This window comes from Thunnus thynnus, chromosome 24, assembly GCF_963924715.1.
Source record: "Thunnus thynnus chromosome 24, fThuThy2.1, whole genome shotgun sequence".
In the NCBI taxonomy this organism is placed as follows: domain Eukaryota; kingdom Metazoa; phylum Chordata; class Actinopteri; order Scombriformes; family Scombridae; genus Thunnus; species Thunnus thynnus.
The window spans coordinates 17,328,432-17,354,376 of NC_089540.1; positions in this window are offsets into that span (position 1 = coordinate 17,328,432).

Genomic DNA, 25,945 nt, shown 5'->3' on the forward strand with positions numbered 1-25,945 from the left:
GTGGAAATGTTTATTTTCTCCTGAATGCTACACTCTATTTAAAGCATTACAGATCATTATTGTCTAGTTGTGTTTGTATGTATGATTTGGAGACCACCTGCATCTACATCTGCAGCAATAGTCTTACATTTGAATATGCACACTGACTGTTTCAGTCTTGTAAAAGTGTTTTTGGATTTGATTTAATTTCCATAACATGTTGGATTTTTAAGAAAATACGTCAGTCAGATGTTTAATTTCAAGCTAAAACCTGCTAAAAACTGCTAAAGTACTCAGTGGCGGCATTAAGCATCTGGGGGCCCGTTTCAAGAGATAATAAGGCCCCCCCCCCACTTAATAGCCACTTAAAGTTTACGAGGTGCACATGAAGGCACCACTCAGTTATTGTCAGATTTTCATAAACCGGTTTTGTTCTGGTTGTTGTTTCTCCGACACTCCCCTGGGGACTGTGAACACAGCACTTTGTGATCATGTGGTTGCATGTCTGTCTTGTGATTGGCTCACCGGCTCTCACTGCTCTGCCACCCGGAGCCGCCTCGTTAGTCGGTTCCTCCGGTTTATATTTGTTTTTTAACATTTTCAGTGATGCAAAAGTGGAATAACATGCTGCAACTAAAGCTGGATGTTAGCTAGTGTCCAGTGTGTCGTCTGTAACCACAGCTCGACACAATATATATACTTATAAAAGAGAAAAAGTGGGTGAATCATTCAGTTCATGCGTGTCAGTGGGGGACCCTTTTGGGAGGGCGGGACCTGTTTTAATTGAAACAGGTGAGACATGAAAGACATGAAGCTAACGCAGCTAACGGGAGAACTGTGGAAAAACCAGCAGGGAATTCCATTACATCAGGTCTAAAAATTTGTGTGATAACAAGATCATTTCCATATCGAATCAAGGTTTTCTGATTAACTCTTGATTTTAAATTTGATCATAAGTCATGAATAAGGCTGCTGATCACATGATCAGGTGGTCTCATCTAAACTCCCGTCAGCTCTTCACACCTCCGATCAGCCTCAGAGACTCACCGACACTCTGAGGTGCAGTTTAACTCTCTGCTGCTCTTTCCCCTCAACGCCGCTGTCATTTCTGTATTCTTCCTCTGCCACATCCTGAATGCTAACAGAGGGGTTATTAACATAACAAACTTAAATGCCCTATATAAATAATACGTTCACAGAAATGCAAACCGGCTCAGCTGACACTGTTTAGGCAGTGCTTCCAACATCTGTTTATGAGCACTTTGCCTAATGATATCATCCGATATCATTAACTGTGGCAGTGCGCGCCGCAGCAGCAGGTGCAGCTGTTTATGCCCCAACCCTCCCACCACCCCCACCACCACCCCCCCCCCCCCCCCCCCAACCCCAACACACACACACCTCCCCAAAGCACACACACATATACACACACACACACGAAGAGAAAAGACTTTCACAGTCTCCTCCAACACCACCAACCCTTCCCTCCCTTCCACCCTGCGAATCGCCAAACCGCTCATTAGGACAATTTTCCTCAACAAAAAAAGCGGCCCCTATGATTTCAATCTGTATATCACCTGTAATTGTAGTTTTTAGCGAGAGCTTGATTCCATACATTTAGCGGGAGTAAACTGCGACTGCGGGTGCGAGCGCTGAAAGCACGCCTCTCTCTCCCTCTCTCGCCGCGGCCGCCAGCTGCAGAAGGCTGTTTTTAGATGGCAGCCGCTTTCCGTTGGGGAGGCTCTCACAGGGCCTCGTCGTGCGGTTTTTGCGAGTAGCGTTTTTTTTTCCGGGGGGGGGGAGGCGGAGGCGGAGCTTGGCGGAGCCCCTGCTTTGTTTCCTGACTTGGTTTGCTCTGTTTAGATGCTGGAAATTATAGAAAATTATTGAAATTATTATTTCTGGCAGCGACAACGAGGCAGCTTCCTCTTCCTGACCGGAAAGGCCACGTTCAGGGTCTTCGCAGGTTCTCTGGAGCCTGATTTGATCGTACACCGCTGTAATTAGTCAGATGGTCGATTCAAATGTTGTGCGACACGGAGCTATCTGTCGCATTAGCACTGTACCCGCAGCCATTACAGTATTTATAGATCCAAAACAAACAATGCATATGGCAAAATGTTCACTGGCTCTGACTCCATTTTTAATTCAGGGAAAGAAACAAAATAAGAACAGTCAGTTCTTTGTTTTTAACACGATATTAAAGGACTGTAGCTGTGATTTTACATGTTTTAGGACATATTACAAACCCTCACAGGACAAATTATATGTATTGCTGCTTTTTTTGTAGATCACAGCTTCTTGTTTTAGACTTATTTCACATAAATTGTAACTGTTTTGCAAACTGTTCTGCTTTGTTTCAGATGAAATGTGTTTTATTCCCAATTCACAATATAAAAATCTATTAGCAGATTCTTTTAAACTGTATTTAAACTGGTATAAATGAACTTTATGTTCACTGTAATGGTTTAAACAATGTAGTCTGCTTATTGATTTTTCATGCTGTATAAATAAAGCTCAGTAGCTGCCATAAAAGTAGGAAAAATACATCCAAAAACCTGAAAAACAGTCAGCAGTAGTAGGAGGAGTAAACATGTGTGTGGACATTTTAGCAACTATGTATTAAAAATGAGAAATGTGCAGAAAATAAGTCATTCTGAGGGTTTAAACAACAGAATGCCTTTAAACTAACAGTTATTCCATCATCATGTCCATTAATACTATGAAGGAGAGTATGTGTAGATTATGGGATGAAAAACAGAGGAATATATACTATATTTCACTTCCTTTTACATGTTATAAGTGATGAAAACTATAAGAAAGCTGTGACAAACATCCTTTAAAAGATGTTAATCAAACAATGTTCATAAATCCTGTGATCTAAAGTACTTAAGTTAACTTTTTATATTAAATTTGAGTCCTGGTGTCGTGATTTCACTCTCGCTTTAGTAGTTCTGTCTCTCTTTGATACTTTGAAAGTGTAAATATCATCGTCCGCCGTCTTGTGCATTTCTTCTTTTTCCAAATCTGAGATTCCTCGCTCTGACAGTTTTACCCAAAGACGAGCATGTTGGCACCCAGAGGAGCCGTTTTTTATTTGCAGGCAAAGACCCCGACACTGAACCCGCTCTGAGCGCTGAGGGCCAGCGGGGAATACACACCGACCACACACACACACATAATACGATGAAGTGTACAAACAGTTTCTCATATCTACACACACACACATACGACAGATGAAATGTATCTGAACGTGAGAAAAACACACAACAAACACACACTCCTCCTCCTCCTCCTCTTCCTCCTCCTCCTCCTCCTCCTTCCAGCTGTTCTCTAAATGTTGATTACACAAGACACCGGGGGGAGCCTCCTCCCTCCTCCTCCCTCCTCTTCCTCCTCCTCTATCCGGTAGCCGGGCGATTCCCCCACAAGGAGGCTTAGCGGGACCGGCTGACCCGAGGTGCTCAGTGACCCAGGGTTGGGGGTCCAGAGAGGGCCGCGGCCCCGGGGCCTCTTGGCTCCTACTCCCCCCCCCCCTCTTCCCTTCCCTTCCTTCCCTCTCCGCTCTCCGAGCAGCACATCTCAGGACGGGAGACACGGGCAGAGACAGCAACGGCCTGGGGACAACTGGCCGAGGCGCAGAAATAAAAAAATTAAAATCATAAAACTCCTCCACTGTCGAGACGCTCGGGTAACTTTGTGTCAAGTGAAATGTAGACGGGGCGAGGAGGGGGGGGGGCGGCGGAGGGGGGAGAGAATTAGCGTGAGATGATTTTTATCCGACGTGATTTTTGTTCTGAGGAAATTTGTACATTTGCAGGCGTTAAAGCTGAGGCGCTTTTATCCAGGAGGAGAATCAGATTAAAAGTAGATGAGGCAACATGTTTGTGAAAATATTTCCATCTGTCTAAATCACCAAGTGGAGCTTTGAAAGATAGTTTCACAATGTCTCAAAAACAACAGTCAGGAGCCAAAATGAGCAGTGAAACAGCTCCGTTTTTTCTTGCTGTAATCCTCCTCTTCATACTGACCATTAGAAGATGCCTTCATGATGCACTTACAGTGGAAGAGACGGAAAATCCACAGTCAAATCCAGTAGATATCTTTCAGCGTTACAGTCTTTTTAGTGCCAAAGTTCCTCTTTGTGTTACTATACTTCCACCACAGCTCAACAGGGAAACACAAAGAAGGAATTTGATGCTAAAAAGACTGTCATATAAGCTTCACATCAACTTTTAAATGCATTTTTCTCAAAATGTGATCACTTATATTGATGTGATTCATAGTGTAAAAGCACTTTGAGTGGTCATTCAGGCTCCTGACTGTTGTTTTAAGACAGAATTGGGACACTGTGAACCTGCAGGAAATGTAGATTGACTTTGTGGCATTAAGTAATCTGCAGCCTCGTTAGTTGCAACAACTGGGTTTAGATGAATTTATCTGATTCTGATCATATATATTGATCAGATGTGAGTGATGTAGTCATAAGTACTTTAAACATACTAAGGTGCAAAACCTTCCTAATAAAAGCTAGATGAGTAAATTAAATTACATCCAACTACAGTTATTTTACATGTTAAAATGTAGACAAATAAAAGCAAAATATCATCAGAATGGTGCAACTAGTAGCTGTCGACTGTGTTTAGTAACTAAGAGGTATTATTATTGATGTGTAAAGTCCTTAAAAACTTCCAAAAGTTCAGGAAATGTAATGCAAAGATAAAGAAAGTAGAAGTGAGAGAAACTTTGCCGCCACTGAGATAAAGTCAGGACTGTTGCACCTGGTTGAGTCATCAAACGACGTCGGGTTGTTCCTTCCTTCCGCTCCTCAGTGTGGAGACTCTCTGTATGTAAAGTTGTTTGTGTGCAGTGAACATCTTGGCACGACGGCGTGCGGCGCAGGCGCTTAATTTTCACTTCACAAATTTCCTAATGGGCAAAACTAAAGACGTCTCTGGGCTTCAGCAGCCTCAGGCATCAGACAGCGGAGCTAACGTTCAACTTAATGATCGACCTAGCGCTGTTAGAGAGCACACACACAAAAAAAATGGAATAAAGAAACTTGTTTTTTTAGGAGCTGATGTTTTTTTTGAAGAGCACTATTGTGTTAAAACTAAAGTGATAATAGAACCAAATGACTTATATCCTAATCCTATAGTATGTCAGATACCTGTACATTAAGTGTGGAGATTAAAGACTTGCAGGGTCTCATATATAATAAGTTATATCTGTTTTACAACAATGAAAAAATGCAATGAAATCTTTTGAAAGTTTCTGCATCCAGCACTTGATCTACTGTTTCTGCAAATGCTCAGTATGTAAAAAAATACTAAATATCATCCTACTTAAAATTACTTTTATACCTGTCAGGTTGGTCCTGGTGATTGGCCGAGAGACGCATCTGGTTGAGGGGAAGACGCCAACGATGACGCCATCTGAAGCATCATGGATGTTGTAGAAGTGGGTGAGAGAAGATGAAAAGATTCTGACCTGCTTGTGTCTCCGTTTACACGGATAAAACAACATATTCCTCTCATTCCCAACACTCTCAATCTGCTATTTTCAAGCTGAGATGTCGTCTGATCCTGATATTATTTGAACTTCCTGTTTGCTGATCTCCTCCTGTGTTAAAGGGCTGTTTCACACATTTCTATCAGTGCAGTTTTACACCTGACAGACTGGATATTTACATCCATATTTGGTGATTTTGGTGACTCCTTGTTTAAACCAATTCTCTCAAAATAAGTTTCAAAAGTTACACAGAAAAGCAGCAGCAGAAATTAACTAAATCTATTAAAAAAAACGTCCAGGATCAAGTCAAAAAACAACATTTCACACTTAATCTTTCACGTGGTTCAAGTTAAAAATGTTAAAACTTGTTATGAGACTGAATCTACATATACATCCGTTCAGCATTCAGTCCCTGCATCAGCTGTCTGTCTCTCCGCCTCTACTCCTGCTGGTTAATGTATGCTCGCTGTGCGTTGGCTCGACCTGTCTGAAGTGATTTCTGACGGCCTTGTTTAATTAGCCGGATGTGTGTGTACTTTTATACATATTCATCGGCCGCAGATTTCAGCCCGATTGATGTTGTAATTGATTCAGAAGGTTTTATAATTCCTGCAAAAGCAAGACCGAGAATTTCAATGACTTTGTGATTTGGCGGAACAGGAAAGAAAGAGAAGGGGAAGGGGAGGGGAGGACAAGGGGTGAGAGGAGATCTGAGGTTGCTGCGTCTGCACCTGAGGAAACAACGCCTCGGCCGGGTGGGATTTCTATCATTTTACGGAGGAAAAGAGAAGGAGAGGGGAATGTCAGCCGGCTTTGTTGTTCCTCTTTCACCAGTAAATTACACATTTAGGATTTATTAAGACAAGAAACAATTTTCAAATTGTGAATCCGTGGAAGCCTCCGTGGAGATGTGCTCATTACTCTGTAGCCTCGGGCCATGTTCACCACCTCGAATGCATCCTTTTTTTTTCCTCTTTTCCTCTCCCCCCCCCCACCCCACCCCAACCCCTCTCTTCTCCTCTCTCCTCTCTTGTCTGTATTTTTCGGCGCTGCGTTGCCATGCCTGATGCCGTAATGTCACAGCGGTTTGTTCAAAGCTGCGGCGATGATTTGGGCTCCCAGCAGGTGCCGCCCCGATGTCTGTTCAATTATTAAAGTGAGGGCCACATGGATGCATTACAGCCGCCGCACCCATTAGATAAAAAAGACGACGGCTTTTGACACGCCGCATATTTCCTCTCTGCCTCACAAAGACGCCGCCGCCGCCGCCGCCACCGCCACTGCTGCTGCTGCTGCTGCTACTACAGCCCTTTCTTGTTGCTTCTTTTTGTTTTATTCATCACCGTTCTCATGATTTTTTTTTTTTTCTATTCTTTTGGTATGCATGGAAATATTAAAGGACCATTTGTTCCCTTTCAGTGTTGTGTGGGCACAAGAGCTATCGTGATCTTTTTGATTCCCTCTCGTCAAACTGAGGTCATGTCTGCTCCTTGTAGCTCCCTCTACTCTTTTTAACTTCCCAGCGGTCCCCCCCCCCTCGCTTCCACCCCCACCCCCCCCCCCACCGTCACCCCAATCTAACCATGAAAACTGCCGCCGTGTTGATAAATAAATCATGCGGTGGACACAAAGTTAAATCTCGTCACAATCGCTTCCAGCAGCAGCCGCCGCCGCCTTCTTCTTCTTCTTCTTCTTCTTTTCACTCCCCTTCCTCTAGAGCTCAGATGTTCTGACTTTGATGACGCTGTAATGACCAATCAATTCTTCAACAAAGTCCGGCTCAATTGTTGGAATCGGGCATCAGTTTGACACTAAAAGACGCCACCTATGAATACTTTATCTGTTATTTTCTTCTTCCTTCCTCTTTTCCAAAAACTTTTTCCCCTTTTTTGTGTGTAGAGAAGTCAGAGAAGCGGTGGAAGAAAACGCAGTGACAAGGCTCAGATCCGCACGAGAAAGAAGATGTGTGTTTTTGAGCAAAGTTGCACGTGGAGGTGTTTTTTTCTGAGGAAGGATGTTGACATGTAGAAGATAAAGCTCCGGCGGCATGTTGTGTCTGCGTGTTATGATGACACGGGTGTTAATGTGTGTGAGAGTCTGTTTTTGTATGATTGTTTTCAAGCATGGAAGTGTGTGTGTGTGTGTGTTACACTACTGGAGTATAAACTCACTGAACACTTTATGAGAAACACCTGTGTAATCTCTAACAGCTCTGCTTCACATTCTACTTTTACGAAGCTTTTACATTTTCAGTTGTTGTTGACTTTGTCAGAAAGGTGATAATTCTACTTTATGTTTATTATTGAGGTCGTAGCAAGAGGTTGTGGTGTTCCTAATATTTTGTCCACCCCATTAACCCCATGAACACTCCAGTTCTCCACTAACACCCACTATGACATCTTTCAGGGCATCTGGACCAAAATCCATCTACTAACAACTTAATATTAAAATGTAGATAAACCCTTTTTATTAATGTGCAGTCTTGTTGTGATGGCTTATTATAAAGTGAGAGAGCCAACAGTATGTGTTACAATCTATAAACCCGATCAAGTTATTACTATGTAGGAGTCAGAACTTATTAACCCTTTATAAACTTATTTTGAGAGTCCAAATCCATCAGAATCCGCCATCAGAAGCTGCAAATACATAAAAACAAATGTCTTTATCTTGTGTAGAAACATTTCAAAAGATATTTCAGCACAGTTTCCTAAAGTTTACTGCAATCAGCATTGGTTTAAATGATTGTATGTACAGTTGTGGATAGAATTATTGATCCAATCAGGTTTCTCCTCCGTGGAAAAAGTTCACCTGTTGCATTCAGCTGCTTCAAGTGTCCCCACCTGTTCACCGTTAACATGTCTCTAGTCCTTTCTCCTTCACTTTAAATGCTTCCATTTATCTTTTCATACACTTTGTGCTACTTTACAGTATGTGAAACTTCAGCAGATCACGTTTATTTAGAAAAAGACTCCAATTCAAACCAAAAAAGAAATAGTCAAACGCTTCTCCTCTCATCTTTTCAAGTGAAGAAAAAAAGTAGTGGAGTAGTATCAGGCCACAAATGCAACCCTACACTCCCACACCCCAACCTCTCCTCCTCCTCCTCCTCCTCCTCCTCCTCATTTGATTCTTCGCTGTATGTTCTGTACATGCCAACAAATCCTAATTGCACCCCACACTCTTTTCTTCCCACCGATGCTGCGCGCTTCGTGCCACCAAATTCCTTGTGTGCTAATTAGGCACGCAACCACGGTGGATACACTCCTGACAGGTGCTGCTGGCCTGCCGGGGTCACGCACACACACACACACACACACACAACACACACGAAAAAACACGCACACACACACACACTGCGAGAGACAGAGAATGAGAGAGACACTCGTGCTCACAGCATTAAAAATAAATGGAGAGAGGAGAATAACGAGAGAGGCAAGACGTGTTAATTTCTAGCTTCCATCTGTTATTACATAAGCACTGCCAACAACTACGCATCTCTGGAAGAACGGCGAAAGGGGAAAAAAGAGAGGAGGAGAAGAAGACGGAGAGCTGAAAAAAGCCAAACAACAACAGCCATAACTGAAGTCCTCCTGCATGGAAGAAGAATTCCTCGGGGAGGTGCGGCACGGAGTAGAAATCAGATTGATCAGATTCATTTTTGAAGGGGTTCTGTTTCCAAAACAGTGTGAACGCATAACCTGGTGTTCCTTCCTCGAATGTGGCAAAAAAAAACTAAAGAATATGCATCGCCTGAAATGTTTGCTGTTTCATAAGTTGAGGCCTCCAGAGAGCGGATATGTTCAGAAATGTTTGAAAAGTGAGATTTAACTTTTTCTTGCCCGCAAACAAAGTTTGTAAAAGAGAGAAAAAGAAAAGTAGTTGATAGATTTATTTTAGACTTGATGCATGAGGAAGTCTTTTGTTACCTGGTTGTGTTAAATCAAGATTTGTAAAGGGCTCCAGTTACACTACATGGCTAAAAAGTAGGTTATTAATCAATAAAAACATGGAAGTTGTAGTGCTCCCATCGTAATTAACCAACAAAATAAATACCCTCAATAATACCGCAGATAAAAACATGAAACTACAGTATATTCTCCTATAAAAACATACAAACAACAATATAAAAGTAGAATAATATCGCGACAGGGGACAAAAGCCACAGAATCCAGAGTGCAAAAAGCATTTCATAGTTTATCTGAAGCCAATATGAAGCCTCAGCGTCCAAATGAGTCAAATCAAGTAGATATCTTTCAACGTTACAGTCTTTTTAGTGCCAAAGTCCCTCTTTTTGTTACTATACTTCCACCACAGAGACACAAAGAGGGAATTTGATGCTGTAAAGACTGTAAATGTGTCAGATATCCACTTGATATGACTAACTCAGACTGATGAAGCCTCGTATAAGCTTCACACAAACTTTTAAATGCGAGTTATTTATAGTGAATCGTGATGTTCAGCAACACAACACTTTATTGACACATGATCGGCCACAAGAGCAATAACTGGTGGCATTTAATACGCGTCTGAATATCTGCTCCAGTTGTTCTCTATGTGAGCTCATAAACTGTAACTTGATTCAACTTGTTGGGACGCGTCGCTGTCTTATTTCCCGGTGTTGACAACAGTGGTGTCAACTCTCCATAAAAGCAACAATTTTATCAGAATTACTCCCCGAATCAGCACATCCCAGCTCATGTCTGTCTGTTGAAGTTGGACAATCTTGTCTTAAATATCACTGCATGCTGTAACGCTAAAATTTACTTTAATTAAAACATGAAAATCAGCCCCAGACCAAAAGTGAAATGGCTATTTTCTATGGTTAATGCACATATTATGTCTGATATACAGTATATATCAAAATATAGGGTTATGGTTAGGGTTAGGGGTTAGGGTTAGGGTTATGGGTTAGGGTTAGTAAGAGCAGCAGTTTTATCAGAATTACTCCCCGAATCGACACATCCAAGCTTCCATCTGTTTGTTGCCAAAAAGGTAGAAGTTGGACACTCTTGTCTTAAATATCATTGCATGCTGTAGCGCTAAAATTTACTTTAACCATAGAAAATAGCCATTTCACTTTTGGTTTGGGGCTGATTTTCATGTTTTAATTAATGTACATACTATGTCTCATAAACAGTATATATCAAAATATAGGCCTTAAGACTAATATTCTTTGTCAATATTTGTGTTTTCCATGATGACCTTATGTCCAGAGAACCTGTATTTATAACAGAATGATCTACTTCTGCTGTTTTTCTTTAAGCTCAACATTTTCCAGCAGCTCTTCCCTGCCGAGGCTGTCCTATAAAAATAATCCAGTGACACTGAAGACGTATGTTTTTGTCATCTAACAAAAACATTTCCAGATCCGAGGAACAATGGGACGAGACGAAAAAACAAAGCACTCCGAGGAGTGACGAACGGCCGGGTCTCTTCTGAGTGTTTAGGGTTCGAGATCTTTTCCACCAACGAGGCGCTGAGGCACTGAGACGTGTTGATGTCCTGAGGGTGGCGTTTGTTTCCTGTCGGAGACGGTGAGCGAGGTGCCGCAGACAGGAACTCTGCCTTTTGTTTTTATGGACGGAAAGACACCAGGAGAGTCTGTGAATGTCTCATATGTTTGCAGGGACGGTACGGATTCTTTCCCAGGGCGGAGGGACAGTACTGTCAAGATACTCGCTGCCAGAATACACACAATCCTACCACAGATCTTTGCAGCGTTTCAACACTCCTACAGTGATATATTTTGGACTGGAGGGAAGCTAAACAGCACAAAAGGCCTGTAGATGTTGAGTCTCTAACTGGCAGTGTGGGAACGCACATTATAATTGTTTGTTCAATTATTTTTCTTGGACGCCGCACCTGCACTTCACCAAGTGAACTCCTGAGACCGAATCGCAATTAAGCCCCTCGGAGCAGCGCTGACGCCTGTTTAAACAGCGGGGAGGGAGTCAGATAAATACCTTTTTAGCGCTCAAGGTAACAAGCAAAGGGGTGACAGTGAGAAGGCTCGCAGGGAGCAATTTCCTATTTATGCGTCTTCTGATTTGACCTCTCTCTTGACAGGGTTCCAGGGCTTATTACCGTATCTGTCCTGCGCTCTAATCGAGGCCTATTACAAATGTTCAGCAGGCTGGAAGTGCCAGATGTGGGCGAGGGATAAAGGGAAGGCAGCTAGTTGTTCTGACCGGTGTTAACGCCCTCTGAAATGTTTTGTGAGGTTTGAAATTTCACGGATAAGTAGCTCAGATGTTTGCAGAAATTGCAAATTGTGTTTTCTGACCTCCGCTGGCTGCTTTTAATGAGAATTTTTGCAGAAGTGAAGTGCAGAGGTGTGAAGCTGTTTCACAGGAAGGAGAAGTTTGCTCTTTCTTGCGATGATTAAAGCACATAAAACATGTAATAAACTAAGTCAGAACTTGGTTGGAAATAGTTGAGTTTACAGATGTTTAGTGATAAAACACCATAGATAAATATTATTCTCTTCCTCTATGGTTGGCTGCCGTGCTGAATGATCAGGATGTTTTGTATATATTGACCCTCGTCTCCATTCGTCTCATAAACAAGCACATTTAAAATGAAGCCCTGGAGGGAGCTTGACCTCCTATAAGTGCTACACACAGGAATAAAACAAGCTAACCCTCCTAGGAAAAGCAAACGTTGCTGCCTGAATCTAGAACTGTTTTGATAATTTGGCTAAATTAAGTTACATCATATGTATGGAGTCCCAAAGCGGTCAAGTTTATCCTTTTACATCACGGCCTAAACACCATTTTATCTTCTCAATAAACCACTTGGAGTATTAAATGCATGAATTGTGCTGAATTAGCTGGCAGGCTACAGTACTTCCTTCCTGCCTCTTGTAAGTATAATTGGCATGTTGCCTCTACCAACTATTAATCAGCACAACACTGACTTGTATCAACTTGCACATTTGTGTTACCGCCCTCCGCAGTTGGCACATTTCTTGCTGCGTGCTTGTGTCCTCGAGCGTAAGATACAAACAAGACTGTCATCAAAACACCACCAGTGGTCACACAGGAAATGTTAGTGTCACTATTAACCCGCTATTTACGTCTATAAACATTATATAAACACACTATAATGTAAATATAAACTGATATAAGGACGTTTTAAGTGTTTATTAATGGACGGTACTTGTCATGAAGATGTATTTTATATTATTACAACTATGTTTTACTATATTTTCAATCATCTGTTTGTACAGCAGCAAACACTTATGATTGCTGCCAAATACGTTAATAAACACTTATATCTACTAGCAATTATATTATAGTGTGTTATAAACCATTTATACTGCTTGTTAATGATAAATGGGGGATTTATCTTTAATCTGGTGCTCCGACCATCATAAAAACTACACAAAAATACAACTTTTGCACCTTTTTCTGGGTCATTAAACATCAGAATCTACAAATAAATAGTAGAACATTTCAGTCAAAAGTATCACTTTCTGATATTCTTGTTAACCTATTAAAAGATAAGTCGATCAATCACTTCATTGACTTATTTGTCCCCAAATGAGGAGTTGAACACAAAGCACATAAACAAAGAAAACAGAAGTTAAAACTATTCTTTCAATGAGTTCAATTACGAATCAAAATTGTTGTCAGTTGACTAAATTAATAATTAATCCACAACAATTTAGATAATCAATTAATGATATTTACAATTTATTAGGGAAAAAGTGCCAAACATTCTTTGTAAATGTGAGGATTTGCTGCTTTTCTATATTTGATATCATTGTAAATTTATACGTTTTTTACAATAACACAAATTTCAAGACTTTTTTAGACTCAATCATTTATTTATCAAACAACTAACTGTCAGATATTGGATGATTAATTGATTATTAGCTGCAGCTCTTCTCAGTATATTCTAGTGAGTTAAAGTATTCAGTCCCTCTGCTTTTAAAACAATCATTCATCAATCAATCATGACACGGCGGACGTCTGAACTCTATAAACTCTCCGTCACACACTGATGTCTGTTTTGACCATTTACATTCACAACATATTTATCGTTGGCGGCGGTCGGGCTCGTTCTGCACGTAGATGCCAGTCAGTGTTTTTTTTCTGCTTTACTTTGTCTGGAGTCACACAGCTATCATCCCGGCCATGCATACCTCCCCCTGTATGCTTTCCATGCTCGCCGCCCTCCATGCATTATTCACAGCCGCATTAAAATACCGGGCCGAGAGTGAGAGTTGCATGTTAAGGCAGCTGAATCAGGGAGGTGCCGTCACAACAGCTGAAAGTGTCTGTCACAGAGTTATAACTTTTTTTTTTTTTTTTTTTTTTTTTTTCCCATAGTTCCCCGGCAGTGCAGCTGCCTAAATGAGAGGGATTAAGTTAACTCCCTGCTTAGAGGAAGAGCAGGCCCTGGATTAGGGCACTGGGCATGGACACAGAGAGCATTCAAGCAAGAGCCACCAGCTTTTTAAAAAAAAAAAAAAAAAAAAAAAGACAGAGATGTGTGGAGAGAGAGAGAGGAGGCAGCGGTGCACAGCCCTCGCAGGGACCGACGGCTGAGTTGCTTGAACAAATACATTGACAAGTGTAGCGCCGCGCCTGCAACATGGAAAAGTGTGTCGGAGCAAAGAGGGGGAACACTGGCGGACACGCCGACAATCACAAATGCTTTTTTTTCTTTTCTCCTCTTCTTCTTCTTCTTCTTCTTCTTCTTCTTTCCACCTCCCACTTCCACCCTGCTCCCACCTCTCATCTTCTGTCATAACCTTAAAAAAACTGATAATAAAACTGAAATCAGTAACATTTTCCCCATATTAATGTACCAGCTAATATTTGTAGAGAATTAGTGTTGTATAGGGCGATTATTTCATAATCAATTAATCTATAAAACATCAAAATAGTGAAAAATGTCCATCACAGTTTCCTGGACATCATCAAATGGCACAAATATATTCAATTTTCTGTAACGTCAGACAAGAAAAAGCAGCAAATTCTCAACTTTGATGACCGTTCTGCTTACAAAAAGATCTAAATGATCAATTATCAGAATAGTTGCTTTATTAATTTTCCTGTTTATTGACTAATAGAATAATTGTTGCAACTCTAGTGTCGTATTTTAGTTAGATAACATCATCAGATGATCAGATCTTCTTTAATCACCACCTCATTTGTTTGTTATTAAAGTTTAATTTGGGGGTTTTATGGAATTGAACTTGCAGGTGACTTTGAAACCCTTTGAGCCTTTTTGCCACAAACTTTATCTTCATACTTTTAATCATTCCTGCATCTCATCATATTAAGACCAAGGTCTTCATCAACCATGGAGCCTGCAAGATAGTCGCCATACTGGGCTTAGTTCAAAGACAAAAATATGGATTATATATATGAAGATATGGCAAAATAATCAAATTAATGTTCAGTGCAACAAGCTGTCATGCATGACATCAGACACAACAGCGCATTTTTGGTTGTTTTTAATCACAATTTGCTTTGAGTCATAAATCTAGATACTGATATCGGTATCATCACATATGGAAGTTAATAAATCTATCACTACTTCCTGTACAAAAATATGATTTTCTTCTGATCCTTGTGGTGACCAGCATTGTGGTTCAACACCCAAAGACATGTCATTACATGTCTTTGGGTGTTACACATAATTGATGCAAGATAGAAGATAATTTGACATTTTTAAGGAAGAAATTGCTGATCTTCACCTTTTTTCATATGTAAAAACGTTCTCTTTACCTGATGCAGTGATATTGGAAGCTGATAAGAATCATCTTCATTGGCCAAACAAAACAAGGACTCCAGTTTAGTGGCTCTTAATGTACTTACACAGAATAAAAACACAACAACCTTTAGAAATATACACAAACAATGGCGTTATACAGGTGAAACCATTCGTGTGAACTGTAAACAGGATACAAATAGTGCAAAGAAGTGATGAGATAAATATGAAATGATTCAAATATCATAGGTAGGTTATGTAAACTATATACAGCCTGTTCAGATATACAGTAGTGACATTTTGTATTTTATATTAAATGTATGCACAACCTGTTTTGTGAGGTCTGAAAAGCTCTTCATAGGGTGAAGAGGGGGGGATAAAAAAAAAATAAAAAAAACCTGGGAAGGAGTGGAGATGAGAACAGGTGGTGAAACAGTGTGAGAAACACGAGGGAGGAAAAACAACAGACACCTGCTCATGAAACCCAACCTGGTTCCTCCATCACATTCCAGCAGAGTTCAGCTCAGACAGCGGCTGGGGAGGATACACTCAGCCTCCTGCACTAAATTATACTGCTGACAGTATGACTAAAATGGCATTCATATGGCAGATATATCTGGTGTATGTTTGAAGACCGACTGCTTTTATTCTGTATGTAATGCTGTCGGACTAAAACCTTTATTTGGGGGGAAATTAATGGACATTAAAACACTCCACTGGAACATAAAGTCACTAAATTAGATGATCACTGCATAGCATGAAGCATATTAACCTGTCTTTACCTCCGCCTGTAAAACTCAGACATTTCTCTTTAATCATGAAGACTTTTAGGTGTTTATTGATCTTCATGAACAGGATAAAAGTTGATCAAGTGTATCTACAGTTCAGTAGATTAAAGGAAACGTCTGGTGATAATTTATCTTTTTATCATTATGAATATCAGACCTTATATACTGTTGCCATACTGTAGAAGTCTATAATATTATATTATAAGTCAATTTATTCCTCTCTGTATGTCAAATAACCGAAAATAATGTAAACATGGAAAGTCACTGAGCATGCTCAGTGACATCTGCCTAAAGAGACGTAGTGGCAGCTGTCTGACAGTAAATAAACTATTATTGTTAATTAAATGATGGTTCTTTAGTGTTTTTAGTAGTGAGAAAGATCAGTCTGTGGCTACACAGATGATGCTTGTTAGGATGAGCGAGTAAATTAGCGTGTGTGATGTCACTTCCTCTCTGCCTGCTGCTTGTGTGGTTGGTTCGGTTTCTCAGCTCAGGAGCCAACAGACGTCAGGAAACTGCTTTCACCTGAGTAAACCTGGCTTCTACCTTTCTAAGCTGCTTCATATCTAACATCTCTCTGTTCTATCCGAGGCTTCCACCAGCCAGCTCAGTTAGCGTTTTGATTAATTAGTTAATTAATTACTGATGTAGCTGACTGACATTGTTTTATTTCAGCTTAAGTTGACATGTGTGGTTCCCTTTGTTGTCACTGAATCTGGGCCAGTTTATGACACATAAAAATATAAGATAATGTTAGCATCATATTTTATGATGATGCTCTTTGTCTTTTTCTGCAGATTCAGAACATTTAACATGGAGACATTTTGGATTTTTAGTCGGGTATTTTAAACTCTTATTTCAGCCATTTGTGTAGTTGCAATTTAAAACAAGACAATTTTGAAAGTAGTATTGAGATCCATGATAATACAGTGGGGTCCAAAACTATGAGACCACATTGAAAGTCTCTAATATTTTCATGCAAATCTGGAAATAATCTGAAAGTTTGAGGATTCAGAAACATTTAAAAACAGTTGTGAGATGCAAAATGAAGAAGAAATATTTAAGATTCTGCACTTTTTATAGGTCAGCAATCAAATTTAAGCAAATTTGCAGCATTGACCAACTTAACTCCTTTTATACAAAAGGTCAAATTTACTTGAGTTGTATCCTGTCAATTGAAATATGTGTTCAGATGGAAAGAGATTTGGATAAACTGATGTGAGAAGTGAGATTATAAGAGAAACAAATGTTATTTAGAATTTTACAAAGATGGTTGTAATATTTTGTGATTATTGTCATTTAAACCTTCTCTTGTTACACAACTGTAAGGTTGTAAATAAAGAAATAAGGCACAACTGGAAACAGGTCAAGGACAGGAATAAAACACTGTGTTGTAAACAAGTTGCGTGACTTGTTTAACTTTAATGTCCTCAGACTTGATCATGGATGCATCATCTGAAAGACGTCACGTGTCTGGTGTATGTAGAATGAAACCAGCCGTCACTCAGCGTAGTGAATTATATGTCAGCCGATAAAGTGAACACAACCCTGGCATGTTGTTTCAGTATCAGTGGGATCAACCTGGATATTAAAGTAAATAATTAAGCAGCTCTGATTTCTTCTCCGTCTCTCTCTGGCTGCAGGGATGAGAACCAGGCCTCAGTCACGTCAGCTCCGTGACATCGAAGCGACCGTGACACCGCAGCAAACCGGCGATGACGGATGCCTTTTTGTCTTCTGCAGTCAGGCCGCGTCGTCTGGCCCGCGGACGACTGTAATCGCACCGACAGGTGACACATATGTGGAAACCAGAAGATGATGGGGGAGACTACTTAGATCATGTGACCTGCACCTCAAATGCCTCCTCCGAGTATTATAAGTGTCTGAAGAGTTTCACTGTGACATCAGATGACATTTAGGAAACAATCCTTGTCCTTAAACTGATAAAACACCATCATTTATAATAGCAGGCTGCATATTTTAGACACGTTGACTATAAATGATCAAGAAGATTATTGTTTCCTAAAATTGTTTAACATTTTAGCAACAGATTCATAATTGAAAGGTGCTGCAGTGTACATGCTGTTACTTTGAATATCAACATACTGTATAATTATCATGTTAATTGACACTAAAGCCAAAATCATCAAGCCAAAGTTAGTGTTTGTTTTACTCCAGATTAAGACTGAATTACCCATCAGCACTGTTGGTTTTTGACCACTTTCCCCCATTTTTAACATTCTCTCCTTCTACCATCAGTGGAAATGGTGAGTTTTAGCTCAACTAAAGGCCACTAAAGCTTCTTTTATTGTACTTATGTGTCAGAATGACAATGATTCATCCATCCATCCTTTCTCTGAACCACATAGTGATTCACTAACGGCCGAGGACAACTAACCAGCAGGATTTCCTCTCAGTGTCAAACATGTGGACACACCAGGTTGAAGGGACATCACATCCTAAAGTAGAGTTTACACACCTGCATTAGAGTACAAAGATGTTTTTTTAACAAAGTAGTAATCATGTTTCAAAGTGACCAGTGTATTCTCGCTGCTCCCAGTTTGATAGTGAATCATAACAAAAGACTTTAGCTACAAAGAGTCGTCACTGTTGTAAAATGCAAAAACTGTCACTTCATTATTTAAACTTATAATCCGGTCTTCTTCATATCAGTCAGACTCTTTCTTTAGTTCAATTCACAGCGTTTTGTCTTCTTGAAATGCTCTTTTACCATCTTTTATTTAAAAATACAACACGCGCAGTTTTAAAATGCAACTAATAATGGATGACAGGAAGTTGAAGAATATATATGCATTATTACTATATATGCATTATTAACATATTCCAAGTACAAAGCATCATATTGTAGTCATATAGACAATAGATGCTACACTTATAGTACTACTTTTATCAGGATTACACTAGAGATTTACTGTAGACTGTATATGTTTAGAACTGCAACAATTAGTCCAAAATTATGTGATTGCAGCTTCTTACATGTGGATATTTTTTGGTTTCTTTAGTCTTATATGATGATAAACTAAATATCTTTGGGTTGTGGACTGTAAGTCAGGACAAGATAAGACAATTTAGGTTGCAACTTGGACTTTGGGAAGCAGTGATCACCATTTTTCACCATTTTCTGACATTTTATAGATTTGAGAAAAGAAATTAATCAACACTATATACTGTAGCTATTAGAATACATTGTCCTGCACAGAGAGAACACTTTACATACGCTTTATGGCCAAAAGTACATGGACACCTGAACGTTAACACCTGTATGTGATGTTTGAGCACATCAATGTAAAACTAAAGGCATTAATCTGCTCTGATAACATCGTCCGCTCTACTGGGAAGACTTTCTTTCCCTGCCTTCCTACCTGGCTGCAGGAATTTCAGTCAGGCCTTCCAAAAACATCTTCTTTATGTGTGGAAGGGCATTGTGATGTAGAAACTGGAAAAGGCCTCTCACAAACTGTTGGGAAGCACACTGTATGTTGTAGCCTTAAGATTTCCTTTGTCTGAAACTAAGCAGCCTAGCCTGAACAAGGGGGGTAAAAAGCTCCAGTATGTAGAAATTGGTGTCCACATACTTTTGGCCATATGGTGTATGACTATAAGCACACTGTACATCCTTTCAGGGATTGATTCTAGTGTTTTCAGGTGGATTCAATACATACAGAGGACTCAGTGTTCAATCTTTATATTTGAACTTGACATATTTTTATTCTGGACATTTAGAGAGTATCACATTTGAACATATACCTTCATTCACTGTGGTCTAATTATGACCAGTTCCCCTTGAATGATTCTTTGTACCTTCACAGCAGGGCAGCGCCGTTTGAACCAGATATTTGTATTTTGCTTGACAAACTTCAGAGAAACTTTGCAGACTTCTTTGTCATCTGTGGCCCAATTAGTAAACAAATTTCTCAGCAAACAGTGAAAGCTAAAAAGAATATATATTTATATATATATACTCCTGTAGGTGGATCATTAGTAGGGAATAAATGAATCCCCCTCAATGCTGCGTCCTCACACCCCGACTGTTTCAAAGGGCAGCGACTTGTTTTGTGCTGTCAAATCCCCTCGTTGTTTATTAGTCGGAGCGTCCTCGATGAGCGCCGCGGAACCGAATCCCGATTCTTTGCCCCGGCTTTTCGTCTCAAACACATCTAAGCCGGCGAAGCTTGTGATAGCCCTTGTCTCCTCTAGACATAGCAAAAGGCCCACGGGCCGCAGAACGAGATGCAGCTCAGTTGGAGCCCAGGGGAGGCAGAATCCGGTCCTATTTGTCAGAGCTTTTCCATCGTCACTTTTTCATCGACGGGCAGGCCTGGGAGGCGGCGGGGGGGCTCTAATGTACTTGCGCCGTCTTCCTCCCCGCATGAGTGTTTTCTGTTTGGCTGCTGTCACTGAGAAAAGACACATAAGTACTCGCTCTGTATCTTTTCACACACACTTTCTCTCTCAAACACACACTCTGCGGACGGAGCGATCTGCTCTCCAGGGCTGAGAATTTTCCCCTCTCTGTCTTTATCTGCTGGTAAATGTTGACAGACCAGTGAACCTTGATGTCGGACTGTGACAGGCTTAGCTGTTTTTGTAAAGTGTTGGGGTGAGGAAAAAAGAGAAACAAAAGGGCCTCTGGTGTGTTGGTTAGCCATCATGGCTGCTCAGCTCATAGTCAAAGGACCTCTAACACCAACCCTGGCTCCGGCGTTGAGGCGAGCGCTCGGCTGCGCCCGGGTCGGCCGGCTCGCAGACCTTTAGGGAAATGGCTGAAGGGTTCTCGTGTTTCAAACCCGGCTGCACCGTTCAAATTAATGAGGGGATTGTCGGCATATCAGAGTTGATGGGTGTGACGAGCGAGGCCCCAGTACGGATCCTGAAAACAAGGATGCTCAGGACAAAATTTACTTCAGTGGAAAGCTGAAGTGTCTTTTGGCCTAGTTTCTGCTGCACTTGTTAAGTTTTGGATGCAGAAGAATGCAGTTTTTTTTTAACAAATGCTCTATCATCATCTCACCACCGACTTTTAGATAGATAGAGATGGATAAACTTAATTAAAGTCAAGGGAAGACCACACGCTCAACTGAGCAGCAATCAAAAGAAGTTTGACTCTTAAATCTTGAATCAAACCCTTTTTTTTTTGTTTTTTTACAGAAACATTTGTCTGATTTCAAAATTCATAACGGCTGTCGACTTGTAGAGATCTGGTCTTTTTAGTGTTCATATTTATTAATCCCTAGAGGCAAAATAGGGGGAGCAGCTACGATGATTCACATCCACCATGTTTGAAGATAATCTTTAGTTACAGAACAGAGAAACAGACTCGTGACAGTAGAAAAGCGGCTCTGAGGTCCCGATGTGATTTGATGTTTGTGGTAGATATTCGATATCTACCTATCTGCACTTCATATTTGTTATGAAATACTTCATATCTTTAAGTTTGAGCTTCATCTCTTCAATTTCACTGCCAAAAACTGCAAGTATTTAGTGTTTCCCATCAATTTTCACCTTCAATGAAAGAACGTTTAGACAATCAAAGGTCAGCTGGGCTTGAAGTGGACTAGTTCGTTTAATCACATCTAAAGGTTTACACTATACTTGAAGTCGAGTCATTTGTACACACAAAAGTGACGTGAAGTGGGTGAGATTGTGAGATTGTTGGTTTTGGAAAGTCAGAAGCAGCCCGCCCTTATTCCAACACTGGAAAGATTTGGAGGGACGGGGGTTTCGGATAATGTTAGATGACCAAGAAGTACTTTGTTTGAAGTATTCTGACGTCTTAATACTCCATTTACACCTGGTATTAATACGCAGTTTGTATCTGGATACGTTACATGGATAATGACATCTGGTCGTTGGTTTTTAATAAGGATCCTCTTTATCTCGATCCTGCCCACATTGTCAACTGTTCTATAAATGCAAAATAACATATTGCAGGTGAAATGTAGCAGGAAGAGACATAGTTAAATGACCTTTCAACCTCTTTGATTTGGCCATATTGCATATACGAATGTCACCTCACTGCGAGACTGCAAAGACGGACTTTGACTATGATTTAGATTAAATGAATCAATAGACTCCTGTTGCACAAAGCGGTCTAGTTTCTGTCTAGTTTGCAATGATTCTGGGTACATTAAGACCTTTTTTCAAACTAAAAAAACCAGGCTGACCCAGCAATCATGTCAAACTGCTTAGCTGCGATCACTCCAGCAGCTGTCTGAAGAAATTCAACAGTTACAAAGAGTGTAAAAACACCAAAAAGTTCCCTCGGCTAAACATAAACGTCTGTTGATGTCGTCACTGCTGTATATTTCCAACAGGTCTCTAAAAACTGAACAAGTAAATATGAAAATCTCTCTTCGTTTATGTCCGAGACAGTCTAAACTCGTAAATCTCAGTCCAATATTAAGTCTTTTCTTGGATTTTTGTCTCTTACGTCTAAATACTAATGAAGTTTTCAGCGTATCTGCCTCCTGACAGCAGCTTAAAGATGTTAAAAAGGGAAAGCAATCTTTGAGCTGAATGGACAGTACAGCTCGCCTGCATAAACCTGTGACAGGAGGGTCATGAGTTGACCTTCTTTTTCTGGTCTGAGCGAAAAAATATTGTGCAGATCAAGATGAGCAACATCTTCCTGAACCCTGAGAAGCAGCCGGATTAATCCTGCACAGACAAATTAAACCCAACATGAAAGTATGTGAGAGGATCTCCGTGTTTTTAAAACTCACCAGCTGCAGTTCAATCTGTGGCTGGAAGTGTCACGGGCGCTCACCTCTCCTCGTTTGATATGCTTCCCCTGCATCTTTTTTCCTCCCCCCCTCTCCGCTTCCTGTGGGAACCGCGTTTGTCGAGCGGCGTTTCCCCTGACGAGCCCGATCGGGTCACGTCTGAAACAACCCGCCGATGCGAGACACTCAATAAAGACACAAAGGTGAGGACAAGACAATGAGGTGCGGCGTTCGCGGGGTCCCGACCCCGTCGAGGCTGCCGAGCTTTGACGGTGACAGCGTCTTCCGCCGAGGATGTCGCCCTGACACATCAGGAGAAACAATGGAGGCCCGAGCCGGGAGGATGTCGCTAAGTAAATTAAACCGGAGTCACATCGGGGCTTCTTTGAATGAAGATGAAAATGTGTCACACACCTCTGTATTGTAGCTCGGTGCCACTAACACGGCCTTCGGGGAGCGAGGAGAGAAAATTGGATTTCAGCTGCCGGCGTTGAACTGGAGGGCAATTTAAATGCATTCCTGGTGTCCATCAGTGATGATGTGTCCTTGAACAAGACTTCCTGTTGGAGAAATTACACAACTAAAGTGCTCAGAGGACACTGTACTTGTGAAATCTTATATTTTCTTATATAGTGTGGAACATAAAGAAGCATTGCTGATTAAAACCGATCAGGGGTCTTCTCTCTTCTTCTTCACCAATATGAGACATACTCACCTACTTCCTCATCACACTCTACTTCCTGTTCTGCCATTGAGTATTAATGTTTCTGAGGAAGCTGAAGTGTGCAGGAGGAGGTGCAAGTTTAACATAAATGCATAAATGTCGGATAAAATGTTTAAAACTGTTTTCAGGAAGATTTTCAGATTCCCTGGATGTCACATTTTAGGTCAATTTTTTAATTATTTGAATCATTTTTAATGGATACCCACTGGCTTGTTTCTCAGATGCTGAGCAGATGGAGTAAAGGGTCTTAGACCAGCAGATTGTCTGACACCCCTGCTGTTTTTATTCTTTATCTTTTGGGCTTTTCAGACATCAGAGGTGTGTGACAGAAAGTGGCAGCATCACTTCTTCTACAGTCTAAAACATCCTGTGTGACTTATTATAGTCATGTGATGACTGGCGGTTCTCTGTCAGAAACAAAGTGGTTTAACATTGTTAGTGCCGTAAATCTCTAGTCGTTGTCATGGTGACTTTGAAACTAGAGACGACATCTCGTTCAAATCAATGTTGGTTTTAGTTGCTTAAACTTCGTCAGACCTTACCGTAATTAAAGATGTGATCAAAAAATGCTCATCTGAATCATTTTGCTTATCAAAAGCAGGCTTGTTTAAGCTTTGTCTGCAGTAGAAGGTGAAGCAGGTACAGCAATATTAATTATTTAAATTAATCACATGATCTCTGTGTTAATATGGCACCTTATGCACCTTTCATCAAGCATACAATACTTTTTGGTGTTCCTACTCAGGTTTTTTATGTGTAAACTTGAAGCAGATGCATTGAAGAGTAACAAGTGTTTCCCACAGAATTTGAGCAGCTAATTTTAATAATTTAGTTTAGTAATTCTCTTATGTTATGATCTGTTAGGATCTGTTTTGATCTATCGTATGCGATTGCACATATATGCACCCATTCCTGCACACTTTTCATGCACATAATTGAAAGTAAGCAGTAATATTTTGCAGCAGCAGGATGTTAAAAAGGTTAATTTTAGCAGTTTAGTTTCATGTTTTGATTAACATTGAGAGAACATCCCTCCCAGTATAAAATATATATTAAAGTCATGTGATTAGAGACAGTTAAATGTAGAGTAATGACCTCTGAACCTGTTTGATCTAAGCTCAGTTCTCATGCACTCACAGTGGAAAAACATCCAGGTCTTCTTCTTCTTTTTTTTTTTTCTTTCTTTCAATAGCTTTCACACCGCTGATTAAACTAAAGCTGAGCTCATCGTTTCTCCTGCACATCCTGAAGGAAGCCGTTTTCTCCCCCTCTCATCCTCGCACACATTTCCAGGCCTGTCCACTTGTTTTTCCTTTTTTTTTTTTCCCTCTCTCTCTCTCTCTCCCCCCTCTTTTTTCTTTCTCTCCCTCCATCTCGGGGAATTCACTTCACTTTAATTGTTTGACAGTCTTTTCCTGCCTTTATGCCACGGCCGCAGAAGGTACCGAGGATTTTTCCTCCTTTTTTGAGGCATTAATAACATTCCGCTCGACTGATTCCCCGGGGCACAACCTCATTATGGCTTATAGGCAGAAAAAATAAACTGTCTGTACCGCCTGGCAGCTTTTTTCCCTCCTTTTCTCAGAGAAATGAGGAGTTGGTGTAAAGTGCCTGCTTATAAAGCGGTTGTCTTGTTGCTAACTAAAACACATGTCCAGGGTGTTATCTGTTTCCCTGACAGAAAGTGACTGGCTGCTGTTGACGGCAGTCTGCACTGGGTGGCAGCACTGTGGGTGAAATTACACAGGAGCTGGATTCAGAGCTGGGAAATCTGTGTAGATACATTTTTAATAGGAAAGATCCTTATTTGAGTTAACAAACATCATTTATTTGTCCTTATCTGGTTTGTTTCGGTTCATTTTTCTGATTTTTATCTTGTTTTTTCTGCATCATCAATTTTAAGAAGTGATTTAAATCTTTGTTTGTGTGTTAGACACTGATGGTTTATGTTGAGTCGTTTATGCTGTCCTGAGTTTTCATCAAGCTTCAGACACATGAAAGATGAAGAAATTAATCATATTTCAGCTGTTGACAGTGTGAATGTTTGTGTAAAGCAGACAGACAGTTGATAGATAGAGGATGGATGATGGAAGATAAAATTTACCATAAAAAAGCCATAAAATAACAACTTTTAGAAACATACTGACAAATAAGAAAATATCTACAATAACACTGAACAAATAAACCTGGAAAATGAAGAATAGTCTGCAATTATATTCTTAAAAAGGACAAAATAACAGAAATTAGAGTGTCAGTGTCTCAAAATCTTTGTGTTCACAACTTAATAGAAAGAATTATTTGTTGATTACTTCTGTAAAAGGATAAAAATGTCCATCAAAGGTTCCAAGATCATCTTTAAATGTCTTGTTCTGTCCAGCCAACAGTCTAAAACTCAAATATATTTAATTCACAATCATAGAAAAGAACATTTCACATTTTAGGAGCTTAAACAGGTCATTTCTGCTTGATAAATGATG